The sequence below is a fragment of the Siphateles boraxobius genome, unplaced genomic scaffold, assembly GCF_051911475.1.
Source record: "Siphateles boraxobius isolate OS27281-9 unplaced genomic scaffold, OSU_SipBor_1 21, whole genome shotgun sequence".
In the NCBI taxonomy this organism is placed as follows: domain Eukaryota; kingdom Metazoa; phylum Chordata; class Actinopteri; order Cypriniformes; family Leuciscidae; genus Siphateles; species Siphateles boraxobius.
The window spans coordinates 1,474,263-1,492,945 of record NW_027508822.1 but is presented as its reverse complement, the minus strand read 5'-3'; the positions used below and the strand labels follow the sequence as shown (position 1 = coordinate 1,492,945).

The 18,683-nt window shown below is 36.6% G+C and overlaps 1 protein-coding gene across 2 annotated transcripts in view; it reads left to right on the top strand.

Moving 5' to 3' along the window:
• Window positions 1-3,330: 3,330 nt before the first annotated feature.
• Window positions 3,331-18,683, top strand: part of LOC143746124 (diamine acetyltransferase 1-like) — a 34,572-nt gene continuing 19,219 nt past the window's right edge. Inside the window, exons 1-3 of one of the 2 annotated variants that reach the window (XM_077237895.1) lie at window positions 3,331-3,424; window positions 6,492-6,614; window positions 8,092-8,374. The gene's annotated coding sequence lies outside the window, so the exon portion shown is untranslated. The remainder of the gene's footprint in view (window positions 3,425-6,491; window positions 6,615-8,091; window positions 8,375-18,683) is intronic. The other variant, XM_077237894.1, reaches the window with a different exon arrangement.

Below are 18,683 nucleotides of genomic sequence, written 5' to 3'. Positions count from 1 at the left end.
GGAGATCTGCCTCAAGAGAGAACCAGGCCAGCATCTCCGTTTGAGTTTACAGCAGTTGACCTGTTTGGACCCTATCAGGTCAGAGATGATGCTAGGAAAAGAGTCAAAATGAAAGTCTGGGGAGTCGTATTCTGCTGTATGGTCAGCAGAGCAATCCACACGGAGCTTGCCAACACAATGTCAACGGAAAGCTTCCTGATGGCTTATCAGAGGTTCACAGCAATTAGAGGCCACCATAAGAAGATATGGTCTGATCCAGGGACTAATTTTGTTGGCGCCAAGTCTGTTCTGAAGGAGTTGTATCAGTTCCTGGACAGCCTGGATAGGTCTGCTGTGGAGGATACTTCAGCTCAAAATGGAACTGACTGGCACTGGAAAATCCTGCCAGCTGATTCACCTCATCGGAATGGCTCTGCTGAAGCAGCTGTTCGGATAGTGAAGAAGGCGTTCCAGAGTCTGGGAAGAGAGTCAGGGCTCTGTTTCAGCGAGTTTCAGACGACAGTTCAGCTCGTCGCTAATCTGGCAAATGAGCGACCCATTGATGCCAGGGTGCAGAGCCTTGAAGATACAGTGCAGTACATCACGCCCAATACACTCCTGCTGGGACGAGCATCATCAAGTGGTGATTGGAAAACATTTGACTTCACAAGTTATCCCTATAAGAGACTCCAGGAAATGCAGCATCAGGTCAACAAATTCTGGAGATCCTGGAGCCAACTTGCTGGTCCTAATCTTTTTGTGAGGAGCAAGTGGCACACTGCACAGAGGAATGTCGCAATTGGAGATATTGTGTGGCTCTGCGATCAGAATGCATTGAAGGGCCACTTTAAGCTTGGAAGAGTCATCAGTGTCAACCCTGACTCCAGAAACATTGTACGGGATGTGAATATTAGAGTTGTGGCGAGCTCCTGTATTCCGGAGGTGAGGCCTGTAACATTATCATCCAAATTTCCTGCATCCAAGCATCGCGTCTCCAGTATTCGGGGGGACCTTCAGTCCACAATTCTTCACCGGGATGTTCGACGGTTGGTGGTCCTACTGCCAGTGGAGGAGCAGGCTGGGAGTCCAGGAGGAAATCTCTGACTACTAGTTCACTGTGCGATCTTTCCAGCGGTTTCCGTGGGAAGATCGAGTGGGAGGTGTCGAGCTGAACTGCAGACCACGCCCTTTTTTTTTTTTTTTTGCATGGGTGTTTTGGTGCTGGGTGTGGTGCCCAGCTGCAGTCAACTAGTTAATCACCAGGTGGGAAGGATCTGGAAATTAGGGGATTTGGAGTCATTCAAAGGATAGTAAGCAGGCTGGGAAGATGTGTGGAGGAACTGGGAAAATGAGACTGCAGGATTAAAGCTTGTTTGAACAAGGAAGGAGCCGGTGAGCATTCGTTTGTGCAGTGTGGTGGATTTTAATATTAAAGTGAATCATATAATTATATTTGGGGTAAAATTGTGTGTATAAAATTATGTGGTTGAATTGTAAGCTAAAGTGTTATACATTTAACATCATGAAGATTGAAAGCATGGTTAAAAGTAACGTATTGTAAAGTTTTAAAAGGGTGCAAACTGGAAGTGTGGGATTGTGTTTGTAGAGGGTTAAAGCTGCTAAAAATTAAGGTTAAATCATTTGAGCAATGCTTTAAAAGTGTCTTCAAATTTTACTTATTTTTAAGACTGATTTTCTAGTGTTTAAATTTAAGTTTTGATTTTGGATGGTGATGCTTTATTATGGTTACTTGGGTTTATTATGTGTTTTCTTGATTTACTTGTTTGTGTTTAAGGTTTTTTACCTGCTTGTGGCCATGACAACTTTCAAATAAAAGAAAGAAAAGAAAGAATTGATTCCTGGTCATTGAGTAAAATCCAGTCCAAACCTTCAGAGGCAAGCATACCCTATCAAGTGGGGGAAACTGCAGGGTTGAACTTCACTAGAGTGAATGCACTTGACATGCACATTTGCTTCATGTATTTCCCCGGCGTCGACATCAGTGTCAGTGCAGCAAGCTGACTCATTAGCTTATGACTTCAAAGTTCTTTTGTACTCAACACAAAACGTCATCAAATAAAAGTCTTGAATCCAAAGTTCTTCGTTTGACTATTTTAAATATGAATTTCAAAATATAAAATATAAACACTTAGGATCTTTACTTTTCTTACAAATGAACTGTGTAGTTCTGTGTAGGTCAAAAGACTGTGTTGCCCCAGAGTCCAGTGGCTTCTGGCTGTTTCGCAGGGTTCTATTACTTTCATACTAAATCTAACAGCCAACCAAATTACATTATACTAGATCACTGGTCAACTGTTTACATTCCAATTTCTATGTTCCATTTGCAACACAGGTTTTCTCAGGTTTTCCAAAATAAACTCAAAATATTATTACTTCCATTGAAATGGCTTCAACAATCAGGCACATTTAAATGTCAGAAACATGAATCCTGCTGCATGTCAATATCCATGATCACTGGATCTTTGGTAAGTTGAAACACTACATCGAGTCCAATCTTTAGTTTAAACTGGTAATCGTTTGTTTTACCGGCGTTACCATAACAATGAATATTAGTCTTTAATTGAAAATTTGTCAAGTAACTGATGAATTTCATGTTGATGAGGTTCAGAATCATGTGTTTGTATTGACATGAGATGTTCTGTTCTTGAACAATTAAACATGTTTAGAAAAGCAAAAGACCAGATACAGGAGTTGAACTGGAAAAATTTGCTTCTACTAAAATAAAAACATAAAGTCTGTGTGTTTACAGCTGCATGTGTAAATCAAGTATTGTAGAGCAGATCTGATGCTTCAATCATTGATATTGCTATGAGGACATTTTCAGTAAGATTAAAATAGTTCATCTTTTGTTATGCATTTTATTTCAGACATACCAGAGGTTTAATATTTAAATTTCATATTTGACTGTTGGCAAATTTTATATACATAAATGTAAGTTTACCATTAACAAACAAACACATTTTTTCTGGGTTTTTGAAAGAATTTAAAATATATCTTACTACAATTACGCCTACATCGTCAGTAATGAAAGCAAGTATTTGTAAGAATTTTAATATGTACAATGTAATTGATTTATAGTTTAATATCTTACCCTTTTGTTCTTTCTCTTTATCTTCTTTATTGTCTTTTATCTTTCAGTTTTCAGCTAATCACTGTTAACTCTTATTTTCTCATTTGTATTCTGATGACATTGAACACATTACTACATTTTGTATACAAAGTTGTATATCATAAACATGTCATCTCTGTACTTTTTGCAATTAATAAAAGTGCTCGCTTCCTCGTTATCATGCATCACATGACAAAAGGAGTAAAATGAGTCTCTGATCCAAAACACACAATAGATGGCGCTAATTCGAGCCGCCAATAAAGAAGAAGAAGAAGAAAAAGAAGAAGAAGAAGAGTCTGAGGAGAGCAGTTCACGGTATTTCTCATATTTACACAACCATCACACACACTTTATAGAGTTTGATTAAGCGACAGACTCATTTTTGTATTGTTTTCATCGATCACAGCGATACTTGTGCGTCTTTTCTGCTGAAATACACATTTAGTGCAGCAGCAGCGAGCATGAGGAGAATATGTGGAGTTCATTCATTCCCCCTTCCATGTAAAGCGCTTTGAGTAGCTAGCCAGAAAAGCGCTATATTAAATGTAATTAATTATTATTATTCAGACCCAGTGGCGGCTGGTGAAAAATATCTGAGGTGGGGCTGTGTCATATTCTGTCGGTTTCAATAGTCTGGCTCTTCTTCAAGACATCCGTCCAACATCCACCCTTCTCTCCTTCAAAAACACATATTTGATCTAATTCTGTATACTCTTCAGCTAAATTAAACATTGGTTATTGATTTGCTATTTGTTTGAATCCCTCTATGTTTGTATCTTTAACCTAACTTTGTAAGTGACCTCTGTAGGCAGGTTCTCAATCTTTTTAGAGTTGAGAAGCAAAATTTTAAATTCAACTCTATATTTTACTGGTAGCCAGTGCAACTGCTGAAGAACTGGAGAAATGTGGTCAGTATAAGGTGTTCTAGAAAGAACAGGAACTCTGCAGCTCGTGTTCTTTCTAGAACACCTTATACTGACCACATTTCTCCAGTTCTTCAGCAGTTGCACTGGCTACCAGTAAAATATAGAGTTCAATTTAAAATCTTGCTACTCACTTATAAGGCACTTCAGAATCTTGCACTACAAAACCTTACTCAACTTCTCCATGTTTACACCCCTTCACGTGCACTCAGATCTTCATCTTCAATTCCTCTTGTGGTACCTCGGATTCGACCTACAAGTTACCGCCATGGGTGCCAGATCTTTTAGTTATGCTGGAACTCTCTTCCTCTTGATGTTCGCAATAGCCAGAGCTTGCTGACTTTTAAAACGCGCCTTAAGACATATCTTTTTATTCAGGCTTTTTTATAACATGTTTTTATTGAGATTTAACTGCACTTTACGCTGTTTAATTATTGTGTGTTTTGATTTGTGTAGTGACCTGTATATTTCTTGTGAGGTGACCTTGGGTGTTCTGAAAGGCGCCATGAAATAAAATGCATTATTATTATTATTATTATTATTATTATTATTATTATTATTATTATTATTAGAGTTGTACCCCATGAGGCTTTTAACATCTTGCGTACCCCCACTCTTCAGTCAAACCTTTTTCAGTAAGGGAAAATATTTAAATATAAATCGATTTAAATAAATAAAAAAATCAATAGAGAAATGCGCAATGATGGTAAAAACAAAGTGATGCTTTTAAATGTTAAATTAAAACTGCAAATAGGTGGTGAGTCATCGAGTCATTCATTCAGTAACGAAGCAAGTGGATGTATTTATGAATTAATAATTGAATCATTGACTCTAATGTTTCGTTCAAAGCCGCAGATTTGTTCACAAACACTGCTGTGTGCTGCAGTTCTGCTCCGGCTTTCGTTGGAGCTATTATTTTGTTGGAAACAACTGTGTTGTAGCCTAAATGAACATCACTTATTAATATTTCGTTTGTTGAACTGTTGTATAAAATCAATGTCACATTTGCAATCGTGTGGACCTTCATATAATGTGATCAACATTAAACACAGGAACTCACACAGGGAATGTGTCTGTATCGAAGAGAGTTTGAATCTTATGTCGATCTCCATGCACAGCCTGTGTCATCATTTGTTCTGCATGCTAGTAAGTCCTAAATCTCTTATTTTACAAAGGTACATTGTCTAGAACGATAGTATAGTGCGATTTGCCAAGGCATCAATCTGCACAAGGACGTCATGTATTTACAGAATTTTACCTGATAGAAAAACATGCTCAGTTTAAATCTTATTTTAAGGTGAGGTCGACTTAAATGAACGGCAAAATTCAGAATTTTGTTCCCGTACCCCCTTCTGTCACCTCGCGCACGTAACGTTACATACAACAGTTTGAGAACCACTGCCTTTACATATCTTTGTAAAGCGACCTTGGGTCTTGGAAAGACACTATATAAATACAAGTAATAATTATTATTATTATTAATAATTACCCAAACACATTTTAACACAAACTGCATGATACCAGTGCTTTGTGATAAAGTCAGTAATTATTTAATGCCATATTACAAGGCTGAGGCATTCTTACACAAAAACAAACAAATTGCACAAACTTTCCATTTGCATTTGAAATTTAACTCAAACTGTTTACTTTCTCAGACAGGTACTGCTTCCCTTACTCCGGTAACTGTCCATGCTGGATCGTTCACTGTTGTTTTAAAAAGTAATCACCAAAACAAGGCATTAGCATGACCGCATCCAGCTAACCAGTCCTTTCTAGTGTACAGCTCCGATAGTGTTGCTGCTGTCTGATAGAGATGTGCGTGCAGTTTGAGGCGATAAAAGAATCAGTGTTGCCAACTATTTTCAAAGTAAAGTAGCTAACGCCTTACCTAAAAGTCGCTAAATGTCGCTAGATGACGTCATACGTCAATTAGCATATTCGTGACGTCATCGCGTCGTACTTGCGTTCTGCTTGTCTAATGTGTTTTCTCTATAAATTAATGCTCAGCTCACATACTGTATTTAATATATTATAATATGATGTAAAATAAAGCTGTTCTCATTTCCTATATATGTTTTGTCAGACAATAGAACGAGAAGCTATGATATAGGCCTAGTGAATGACTAACTTTTTTATAGGCCAATGTGGAAAATTATCTGAATTGAGAGAGTTCGGGAGCCGGATGAACAAAAGCTTTGTGATAGTGAGTATTACAAGTAATACCGTAAGCACAAGAAAAGGAAGGAAGCTAAATTATTTAATTAAAATAAAAAAGAAAAGCAGATAATAAATCCGTGGAAAAACACTGCTCATTCACGTCTCTCAGCGGCCGTGCGCTCAACAGATGAATGTGCTGCTGCTCCTCTCAGTCATTTACTGAACAGGGTAGACGTAGCTAGAGTGAGTGACCTTTGAAAAGTTGCTAAAAATAGCGACTCATTTGCGCGATTCTTTTGCAGTTTGTACGCGGAGGGGTGCTCTACCTGCAGCTGGGAGGGGCTGCTGCGCGAGGACTGGGCCGCCTGTGAGTGCTTTGGGACGGGGGTGGGACCCACGGCAGCACCCGCTGCTCGTTGAGAAGAGTAAGAACGATATGTGCTTTCACGTCAGAGAGTCTCCAAAAGTCTCCAATAACACCAGAAAAAGTCAATAGATTTGTCGCTAGTCGCTTTTTTGAAAATGTGTCGCTATAGGGTTCTAAATACTCGCTAAATATAGCGACAAAGTCGCTAAGTTGGCAACACTGAAAAGAATCGCCCATAGCTGACCGGATTGGAGCTCGCTGATTGGCTACAGATGATGTCAAACATTTATATCTTAAATCAGCAATTGGCTAAACTGCTCCAGAGACCGCCTTTCTGGGGCGATTTCTCCAGCGCCCCAGAGCTGATCACGTGCACAGAGTGTAGAAAAAACAGACATTTTGAGTTTCTATCATATTTTTCACATATACTTGGTGCATTTAATATCTCAAACACAACACATATATTGACAATTTGTATATATTATTTATTTATGTATTTACATGTATTTATTTATGTATGTGGCTCATAAACTGTGGTCTGGCTCATGGGGGGGCGGCGCCCTCTATTGGCCAGCCGCCCCTGTTCAGACCTGAGAGATTTTGTGTTCGTTTGTGTGATTGTCTCGATGTTTGGAGTGAAACTGTTACTGAATGTCAAGACTAAAGTCAAAGTTTGAGATCTGTGAGATACTGCTGCCGTTTTATTTGATCTATATACAAATCAAATTTGTTACTTATTTCACATTGTTAAAATATACTGGAACATATACGGCTAAAACTTCACATTGAACTTATAATGAGTTTGTAGGATCGTTGTCAGCAGTTTTGAATAATGGTGCAATGAATGTAACGTAGAACAAAATCAAAATATATTTTAGATATTGACATTATGCTGCTGTAGTAATTTAGATGAGGTGGTTAATTAAGATGAATACCTGTTTTAGTGTTTGTTTTTATATTTTTTCTTATGTTTTATCCTTGTCATGTTGTGAGAAGCAACAGTATTTTCTCTCAATTTAGCAGTTTTACAGGCTTTTATCATCTATCTGTGAGATGAATAAAGTGAGAGGATCTGCTGATGATCCTGAATGTCTTGTTGAATGAGTGTTGATAGTCTGAGACTCATCAATATTAACAGATCTGCTGAAAACACTCTTTATTTCATGACAATAGTTCCTGTTTTCTCCTCATTTATTATGCTGATGTCTTCAGATCTCCTGTAAATTGACACTTAAAGCTCATTTCATTGGTGTCAACAGACTGTATTTGTTGCTCACAAATATACGTTTATTTCTGTGTCCATGCTTTCAACTTTTTTTTTCTGACAATTGTTAATATTGGCAAGACAGTTTATATTCCTATATTGCCTATATTGTAATGGAAGAAGCAGGAGAGTGTTCTAGTTAGCCATAAAATAAGTTATAGCCTACATCCGCATCAGTTACTTTATTTCAGACAGACAGACATAAATGCTTAGATGTGATATTTAGTATAAAAACAAATTCAGGAACTGATATTATTTTTTATTTTGACAGATCAGCTCCTCCCACTGCAATTCATCATCAGTGAAGCTCCTCCCACTTCAATTCATCATCACTGAAGCTCCTCCCACTGCAATTCATCATCACTGAAGCTCCTCCCACTGCAATTCTCCAATAAATGCTGTAAATTCCCATCAGCTACAAGTGAAGACGAGCATGAAAGCATCAGGAAGAGCTGAAATCTACAAAGACTGAGTGTATTAAAGAGGACAGTGAGAACACGAGTGATCCAGAACCTGCAGAATGAAACACACTGAAGATCCTGAAGAACAAAGAGGTTGGTGTTTATTCTTCATTCATTCATGATGCTGGAGAACATTCATGTTAGAAACATTCAAGCACTTCATCACATTTAGATAAACAGTTAGCCTAAACTATGAAATGGTACAAAATGTTTTTTGTTTGTTTTCAACAAATGGTGAGTAAAGGGAGGTTTGAGAAACTTAAGCAAAAAAAATATATATATATATATATATATATATATATATATATAATTCCGAATCTGGGCCTTCAGTAGCGATAGGCGATATATTATTACCTAGTGGACATGAAGCTGAGGCATGAGTTTATCACTAATCGAGGAACTACCTCTACAATCTGGAACTAGTACACACAGATATATTTTCAGTTAATGAAAATGGTTTTTCAGTTAATCTCTTGTGGCAACCTCTCAAAGAGGCACAAAATCTCTTTCTCGGACCTTTACCATGACTGTTCCCTGTTGGTGGAATGATCTGCCTAACTCAACCAGAGCTTCTGAGTCAGTAGCCACTTTCAAGAAACTACTGAAGACGTATCTTTTTCGGCAGCACTTGATTCAGTAGTACTAACACTTTCTCTTCTATTCTACTATTTAAAACAAAAAACAAAACAAAAAAACTGCACTAAATTAAACTGAGAGGGGTCATAGCACTTACGTATTGTTGTCCTACTGTTAGTTTAACTGCTTCTATTGTTCTCACTTGTAAGTCAGAAAGAGAAAGAGCTTTATTGCCAAGTGTGCTTGCACACACAAGGAATTTGTTTTGGTACTGAGGCTTCCAGTGGACATATACAAATACAACATGAAACATAATACTACAAATTATAAGAATAAAAAATAAAAATATAAATATATGAGAATAAAACTATCACAGTTGGGTTTAGTCAGAATAGACATTTTCAGATTTACAGATTATGAACCTATTTACAGTGTTTTGAATTTTATAAATAAATAAATCTACATATAAGTATCACCTGAGTTGTGGGATATCAAGCGTATATAAAAGCGTCTGCTAAATGAATTAATGTAATGTAATCTCAATGAATGCACGGTGTGTGACGCATACGTAAACGCTAGTGTGATGCGCACGCCTGGCTGTCGCTTTGCTAGAGCGCTAGTGTTTCTCACACACTTAAAGAAAGAGCGAGAGAGTCTTATACCACACAGAATTTACATGCTCGTTCATTTGGAACTAATCAGCCTTTTTGAGCAAGCAGAAACTAATGCACGAACGCAGACGTGATTAATATTCATGAACCCAGCAGCTCATCAATCCTTACTGCGGTCTATATTGTTATTAGTAGTAGTAGTATTATTATATTATATTACTATATTGTGAGGAATATTATCAGTATTATTTTGTTTTGTTTTTTTACATTTCAAACTTGTCATTGTAAATTGTAATTTATTACTGTGTGTAATTATTATTGTGTGATGTTTTTCAGCACAGTTGCACTATTTAAACATTATCTGCGCTTTAACAGAAGAAATGTACATCTGCATTTTTTTCCATTTCTGCAAGGGCTGGTGTTGTGATTTTTACTGTTTTTTTTAATTCTTTTATGTTATTGATATATTATAGAAGCCTATTTGATGATGGTACGTTTTACTTTAGATCACTGCTTGTGTTTCTGAGGCTGCTATCACATGTAGCCAAAAACAGTGGCGAATGGTACCATTTTTATATAGTCTTTGATATCATTATCGCAATAAATATCAGAACATATCGTGATATAGTTTTAAGTCTATATCGCCCATCCCTAGGTGCTAATGGCCCTTTACAAGCCTTTAAATGAAAGCGTTGATAGACCTCCTCCTGATATAGAGAGTTGTCCGCTGGGATGAGCGTAGTTTGTTCTCTTCTTGTTCTCCTCTGTTGTTGCGTCATCTTATCACAGCTAATATCCTCCACATTTCCATTTAATTCTATTTCCTACCTATTGGAGATAAAACGTATCATCGATAACATTAAATATTTTTTTTTTATCAGGTTAAGCTGTGATTATTAATAACTCAAACCCCTTTATCCTCTGTCGTTTGCACACATCCGCCATGTTTTGTAGTTTTATAACATTTTTACTCGTGTTTGTAATTCTGAACCGAATCCTCCTCCAAATCGCAATGGGTTGTGGGTAATATTAGCCTTTATAGTGAGCATGGATCCACACTTCAAAAATCTACCGGAAATAGTAGACCATCTGGGGAATTCTGGCATACTCTTTTCAACATACCATGCTTTGAGACGCACTTATTTAAATCTCACACACTATTTCGGATGGATATATCACATTATCATTATCAGATTCAGTTCAATTTGATATCTCGATGCATTACATGCACTGAATCCTCAATTTTCAATATTACTTCAAAAGTGATGTGTGCGTGCGTGCGTGTTCGCCTGTTCGTGAAGTCGCAGTGACAGAAACAGTGACATTCCAGTTTAAGTTTCATGGGACTAAAGTCTGTTCATGCTGTGTGGCCAAATGTTTCTGCATATTAGAGGTTTAAACCCCCCCCCCCCCCCCCCCCTTTGACGAAATGGAAATTTTACAAGTGTTGCATGTGCGTGAGCGACTTCAAGTGTGTCGTTGTGCATTTCATATTCATTTGTTTGAGCATTCAGAAGTATACATGTATGTTTGACTACTTAGTATGTGTATGCAAGTGTTTCATATATGTGCGTGAATGAAGTTTGATTTAAGCCCTAGACGGCGCCTCATATTGTCTTCTTTTTGCGTGAAATAAACCAAACGTTAGAGCGCTTCAGCCTCGATGCCATGTTTGCTGCGTTCTGAACCAAAACAACGCAGCGCGTGTGTGACGTCATGACACATTTGCAACGAGTTGAACCGATAAGCGGAATCGTTAAGCAGGCATACTAACGGTTCCAAGGAACTGGTTCACTGGGCACCGGTTCTGAAAAATACCCGGTTCTCGATTCCCATCTCTAATAATATTGTTGAATGTTAAATTTAATGTCCACAACTAAGCAAGCCAAGAGTGTAACTCTACCTCTGCCTTAACATGTGATGTGAATGTACATCATGCGCTAGGGCTGGATGATTAATCGAAAAATAATCGAAACCGAAATTCAGAGCCTATAACCGACGTAATTTTACCATGTCTGTTATTTCGTTTTTTTAATCCTATTAATATTTCCGCCCACTGTGTGTTAATGTACTTTCCCCTTAAAACATATTACCGCGTGTGTAGTCACGTAACTCCGCCCCGTCCAGTCTGCGACAAAGCAACATGAACCCCTTTCACACAGCGCGTTGATCCCGGGAAATTGCCAGAACAAACACCTTCTGTGTGGACGCAAACACGGCCCAGGATTGATGCCAGGTTGGGGACATAGTAACATTGCTGTGTTCAGTCCCGGAACGCGCGCTGTGTGAACAAAAGCCGTAATCAATGCCGTGTCGTGATGATGGCGCTTAAGCCGGGATCCCAGCAGGCACAGTACGTCAATGTGACGTCAGGCAGACGTTGGACTCCAACTAATCCAACGTCAGTCAGACGTCATATTTTGGTTGAAAATGAAAATCAGGTTGACGTCTAAACCCCACGTTTGTTTGACGTCAAGCTTCAACGTCACACAGATGTTGAATTTTGGTTGGAATAAACACTGCAAAAAAATGTGACATGTATGGCAGCGCATTAAATCTGTGAAGATCTCAGCAGAGGAAGAGTGAACATCTCAAACAGCATTACCAGCTTCACTTATTACTAACCAGACTCACTTTATTTCATTTCTGGTTTAATGAAATCAATAGTTGTATTTTAAAGTCACCATGATGGTGGTAAGTGTTTGCTTTAGTTGGACTCTTGGCCCTTGACTCTTTAGTGTAAATATTCTCTGGCTGCTATAATTGTGTGTTTTTATGAAGCACATTCATTGTGGCAAAAAAGCCTAGAGAAAATTAGATTAGGTGATGATGGTTGTTTATTGATGATGAAGTCATCATCATATAATTGCCTGAAAGTTTTGATAACTTTGTACTTGTGTTTTTAATGTTGTTTTAAAACAGAACCCATTTTATTTTACAGTATGAAAGCAACGTTATATCAAATAATATAAAGGATTGTAAAAAGATTTAGTGCATTAAACATTTTCTTCAACATTATTACTTAGACATCAAGAATCAGTGTATGACTCTCAACAATGGTGACAATAAATTAAATGCTTCATGCTGCAGTGCATGCTGGGTACCACCAATCAAAACTCACCCATATCTCCCATCATGCACTGCGGCATTAATAAATTATGCAGGATTTTTTGAGTTGATCTGATTATCTTGATATTTTGTTTGATTGTAACCATTGTTGAGATTCATACGCTGTTTCTTGATGTCTGTGTGCGTCTAAGTAATGCCATAGATTAAAGGTTTTTGTGCACTAAATAGTTTTTAAAAAACAAGTATATTCTATGATAAACAACACTGCTAGATATGCTGTAGAATCAAATGATTTATATTATGAATAAAGCAATATTAAAACCACAAGTCCCATTTAATCAATGCATTAGACACTGAAAAAGATCAGGGATTCAGGAAATTACATGATGATATCATCATCAGCAATAAACAGCCAACATCACCTGATCTCATGGCTTTTTTTAGCTACAACCATTGTGCTTTATAAACACACAATTATAGCAGCCAGAGAAAATCTGAGAAAATCTCTTTAAATTAAAGAGTTAAGGGTCAAGAGCACAACTAAAACAAACGCTCACCACCATCATGGTGACTTTAAAATACAACCATTGATTTCATTAAAATGGAAATTAAAAAAAGTAAATCTGGTTAGTTTTGAGTGAAGATAGTTATAAGTCTACGGCCATGCATTTCACCTTTTTGTTTGGTTTATTCCAACCAAAATTCAACGACTGCCCAACGTTGGAGCCTGACGTAAAACAAACATTGGATTTAGACGTCAACCCGACTTTCATTTTCAACCAAAATCCAACGTCTGGCCGACGTTGTAGTCTATATTCTGTGCCTGCTGGGGTGCCTGCTGGGCATCATCACCATCACCATCAACATCAACATCAACACCAGTAGAAACACAGGACAGTTTATGGGAACTTTTTGATACTCGTATCAAAATCGTATCCATCAAACCCAGATGATACACAATGCTACAGCTGATGCCACAGTGGAAGTGAAAAAATACAACAACGATGCGTTTTTGCCCAGAACTCATGATCCTCTAACTTACTGGAAAGAGAGAGCAGTAATCTTTCCTCATTTTTATGTCCCAGCTAAAAAATATCTTTGCATGCCAGCAACAAGTGTACCTTGTGAGAGGATTTTTTCAAAGACTGAAGAAATTATCTGTAAAAAAAGAAGTAGGCTAAGTCCTTCCACAGCAGAGAAATTAATATTTTTGAATAAAACAATATGTAAAAAAGTGAAATATTGTGGCTTGATTTATTTTATTATTATTCATTTTGCATGACCAAAATAGCATTATGCACAGCGAGAAGCCTATAGGTTGCACGATTCACAAATTAGAAAAGTACAATAATAAAAATAAAAAAGTGACCACTAGGTGTCACGGTTGAGACAGGTGACGGATTGATACGAAGCCTCGAAACAATATGGACCATTTGGTTCAACTGTTTCTTTGCTTCATGGAGCCTCAATCTGCACAAAACTAGTCATCACATGATGACTATAACATCATCAGTAAATGACCAATTTCAGCTGATTATGTCTCCTGCTTTCAATGCTATAACAAACATATGTTGAATACACAGTTAAAGCAGCCAGAGAAAAACTAATGGTATATATTAAAGGTCAAGAGCCCAACTAAAGCAATCACTGATCTCAATCATGGTGACATCAAATTTCTGTTAAAGTTTTTTGCACTTTATTTAAATTAACATATTTTACTTTAATTTAATGTTTTTTGTTTAGCAGCCGTAGCTGCCAGTCATTTGACCCTTTTTTTACGATTGTTTTTTTTACAATGAAGGTATTTGATCATAATAATGCAGGAAATACCTGTGAAATAACAGTGTTTTTTCAGTTTACTTAAATTTTAATATTTTACTTTAATTTTATGGTTTTTGTTTGGCAGCCATAGCTGCCAGTCATTTGACCATTTTTTAATGATTTTTTTTACAATGAAGGTATTAGATCATAATAATGCACAAAATACCTGTAAATAACAGTGTTTTTCAGTTGATTTAATTTATGACGTTTTACTTTAATGTTACAGTTTTTTTGAGCTGCCAGTCATGTAATCATTTAACTGTTTTGTTGCCGTTTAATTACATATTCTATTTGTAATTTTACATACATTGTTATGCAATTTAAGAAAATAGAAAAAATACTGTATGAAAAATACAATCAATTTCTGTAAAAAAAAAATGTGAATGACTGGAATTTGTCTTTAATGTAACAATACTTAAAATATCAGCTGCATTTTTATTTTGCAGATATTATTTGTAATTTTACAAATTTTATTTGTAATTGTAATGTTTTGAGTACAATTTAAAATGAAAGAAAATGATCGTCAAAAAATCACAGTTATTTTTTACAGTGTAGCCTTAAGATCTGCAATGGTGTATTTGTGATTTTTACACTTGTCAGTGAGGGCTAACTGCTCAGCTAGTAATTTATCTAGCTGTGTTTGAAGATCTTGAATATTTGCCTCTGCATTTTTAGAATGCACTTCTTCAAATGTAACATCCATAAGCAAAGATAGAAATGTTGTTGACTTATCTAGCAGTTTATAACTTATGAAGTTTAAAGCCTCAATTATTTGCATGTTTTGATTTATTCTGCTTACCCACTGTTTTCCATCAAGTGAAAATTTCATTGTCAACATAGCGTCCATGTTAAGACTTTTTTTTACTGAGTTTGTGTAGGCTTGACTTTTTCGTCCAATAATGTAAACAGGACAGGATCATTATACAAGTTCCAGTTTATATTTTGGGAAATTTTGTTCCCTGAAGCTTTGAATATGAAAAGGGTTTTTTGTTGCAGGATTAATGAGATGCGTGTTCACTGTTTCTGATTTTCAAATTCATTTTGAATCACATTGTTACTAATTCTATGTTCCTTCTGATGGTTTTACTGCAGGGGAATAGCAGAGTTTTCCACCAAGGAGACAAACAAATTCACATAGTCATGCGTGAATAAATTCAGTTTACACAAGATACATGAATAGAATGCAATGTATCTACAGCCTTTACCTAAGTCATATCATCCTGTTTTTCCAAATTTCACTTCTCATAAACAATGTATCGACCTGTCTTTATTTATAAGATCACGTGTTTTCCGATCATTTACAAACTTAGATTTTTCTTTCTGTTGTTTGCTCTTCACTTCACGTGTTGCTGGTTTGTTTCAACAAGCCAATAAAATAATGACGAAAACATGTGGCTGATTTTGAAAACTTTTAGGCTTTACTTCACAGCTCTTCATCGAGTACCAAAAAATTATTTGGAAGGTGTTGTTCGAATTTTAGGTTTCGTTTATTTTTGCTTAGGCAAACAAGGATATCTTTAAAATCTATTAACAGGGTTTTCATTCTTCATCTGCGCTGCCGCTATCACGTCCTCATGTGTTTCAGTTCCGGACTAAACCAAGGGCTTTCCGACCCGTAACAATGCAAACAACATTTTCTCAACACTTCTAAAAAAGGGCAGAAAAAGTTGACTTACCACAACGGCGGAAGAGAGAGAAGATGTTCAAACCTCGTGTTGATTTTAAAATCTCCATATTTGCTGGAACAGAGTAGACGTTGCTTTCGAAATCCATGTTGCGACATCACGTCCCAGGGTCTCCAATTTGTAAGGCCGTCTAATTTGATCCAATGGTGGTTTTCAATTAGAGGTGAAGTGTTCCGTCTTATCTCATGGCAAAGGGTCTTTTGATTAAATGCTTGTATTAACTCATTATTTCATCTGACTCTAGAAATGAAAAAGAAATAATTACAAAGTCTGTTATAATAAAATCAAATGTTTACTATTTATTATGTTGGGTAAATGTATCATGCCAATTTTATAATCAGTTCAAAGATAATCAATACAAAACATCAAATGCTCTGGAATAAAGAGAAGAAATGCAAACCCTACATTTTACGAAATAGTCATGTGAGCTGAGAGTCAGACTCTCAATCTCTAAACCCTATTACCTTATGTTTGGGAATTAGGCATCAACTCACTCTAAGACACTTATACTAAATTATACTAAACACAATATGATAATCATTCACATTAAACCATATATATATATTTTTTTTCTTGTGTGAGTTGTGTTACTGAGAGAGAGAGAGAGAGAGAGAGAGAGAGAGAGAGAGAGAGAGAGAGAGAGAGAGAGAGAGAGAGAGAGAATGTATATGAGGTGAGACTTTTTTCTTAAGGGAAGAGGGGGGAAGTGCAAATGTAAATTTCCTGCTAGATCCTTTGTTTCAATAGACCAGTGGTCAGGTCTATATCTTTAACCAGCTGATGTTTCATTCGTTGATTTCTCAAATCGACCATTAACCACATCTCAAATGTTAGTGTTCATATTTTTCATTTCCACAAAACTTGTGAAACAGGAACATCGACTTCTAGAAGGAACATGTGGGTGGATAAAATGCAAAAATGACAACCCAGCTAACAGACATTTGTTCAGAGGTGTATAAAGTAGAAGTAGAAAGTAAAAATCCTGCCATGTGTTAATTCCAGCCATGAACTGACGGACAGTTGATTTCAGCTGATTTCTGTCTCCTGACTGAAAAACTGCTAATAAGCAAATCCAGGTGATTGGAACAAAATACTGAGGAGGACATTTTTTTTCTGAACCTGGACTTTACTCCTCTGAGCAGAGAGATGAGCAGAAACACAAGAACTACAACTGACTTCAGACAGAGGCCTTGTCCACACGGACACGGGTACTTTTATAACCGGAGCTTTTCCTCCTGCGTTTAAAAAAAAACCTCCGTCCACATGGAAACGCAAAAACACGTTATCAAGCGCTGTCAAGAGCATGAAAAACCAGCAGGCGGCGATATATAAACCTAACCGTAAAGCCATGTTAGCCAATCAGAAGCCGTCAGCGGTGCAAAAACTCCGGTTTTACTGTCTACATGACAACACTGCAACCGGCGTTTCAGAAAATCCTCATCCTGGCAGGGGTTTTCAAAAATGTTCGGTTTCAGTGTCCTGAAACTGCGTTTCCGTGTGGACGAACGGCCAAACCGCGTAAAAAAGTCACGGTTATAAAAATAAAATAAAATGTCCGTGTGGACATGGCCACAGTCTTAGATGAAATCAACTGAGGAGATTATTAAATCAGGGCTGGGCGATATATCGCACGATATTGTTATGCGCATCTCGTCAGTAAAGCCGGTTCCTTGATTAGTAGTAAATCACCTTCACCTGCTTTCAGATGGAGCGGCATTTACTCTACAGCACAAACTCCAGTGTTAAATTAACACTCAAGAGTGTTAAAGTTAATGAGATAATTAAGTGATTAATTTAGTGATGTTTGAGCATTATTGAAGACACCTGATGACAAGCAGAATCATTGAAGGCAAAAATCACAAATTGTAAGCAACCGTTATGGCGATAAGTGTTTGCTTTAGTTGACCTCTTAACCTTTATACATTCACTTTAAATTTGTTTGTCTGCTGTTATTTTATAATAACATTCAGATGAACAAAGAAAAGTGTGATCTGATAGTGTTGGTTATGTTTTGACATAATCATGATGTGATCTGAAAATTGAATTTTATTGAGATAGTTTGGTTTAACTTATTGGCCTTTGTGATTTTAGAGCATATGTGAGTATAGGTATATTTCTTATAATCCAAAACATTTAATAAACATTGTTCTGATCAAAACACTTTCAAGTAAATTTATTTAGAAACACAGACATCAATAATCAGCCTGTGAATCTCAACAATGGTGACAAGAATAATGCATGTTGCAGTGGCTGCCACCAATCACAACTCATTAATGGCTCCCATCATGCATTGTGATATGAATAAATTATGATCTGAATTTTCGATGTAATTTACTTTTCCTAATTGAATATTCTACTCGTCAGCATTGTTGAGATGCATAGACTGAATCTTGAAGTCTGTGTATGCCTAATAGAAGGATTTTTTTTTTTTGAAAACAACTTTTAAGAAATCCTTTATATTATAGCTAAAATTCTGGATATTTATGCAGAATCAGAGTTATGCTGTAACAAACAACATAAATCAAAAACATAGTTCAAATGATGATTGTCATAATATAACCAACATCATCAGATCACTTTTTTTCTTTGTTCACCTGGCAGTTATGACTCAGATAAAGCAGCCAAACAAAATACAAAGTT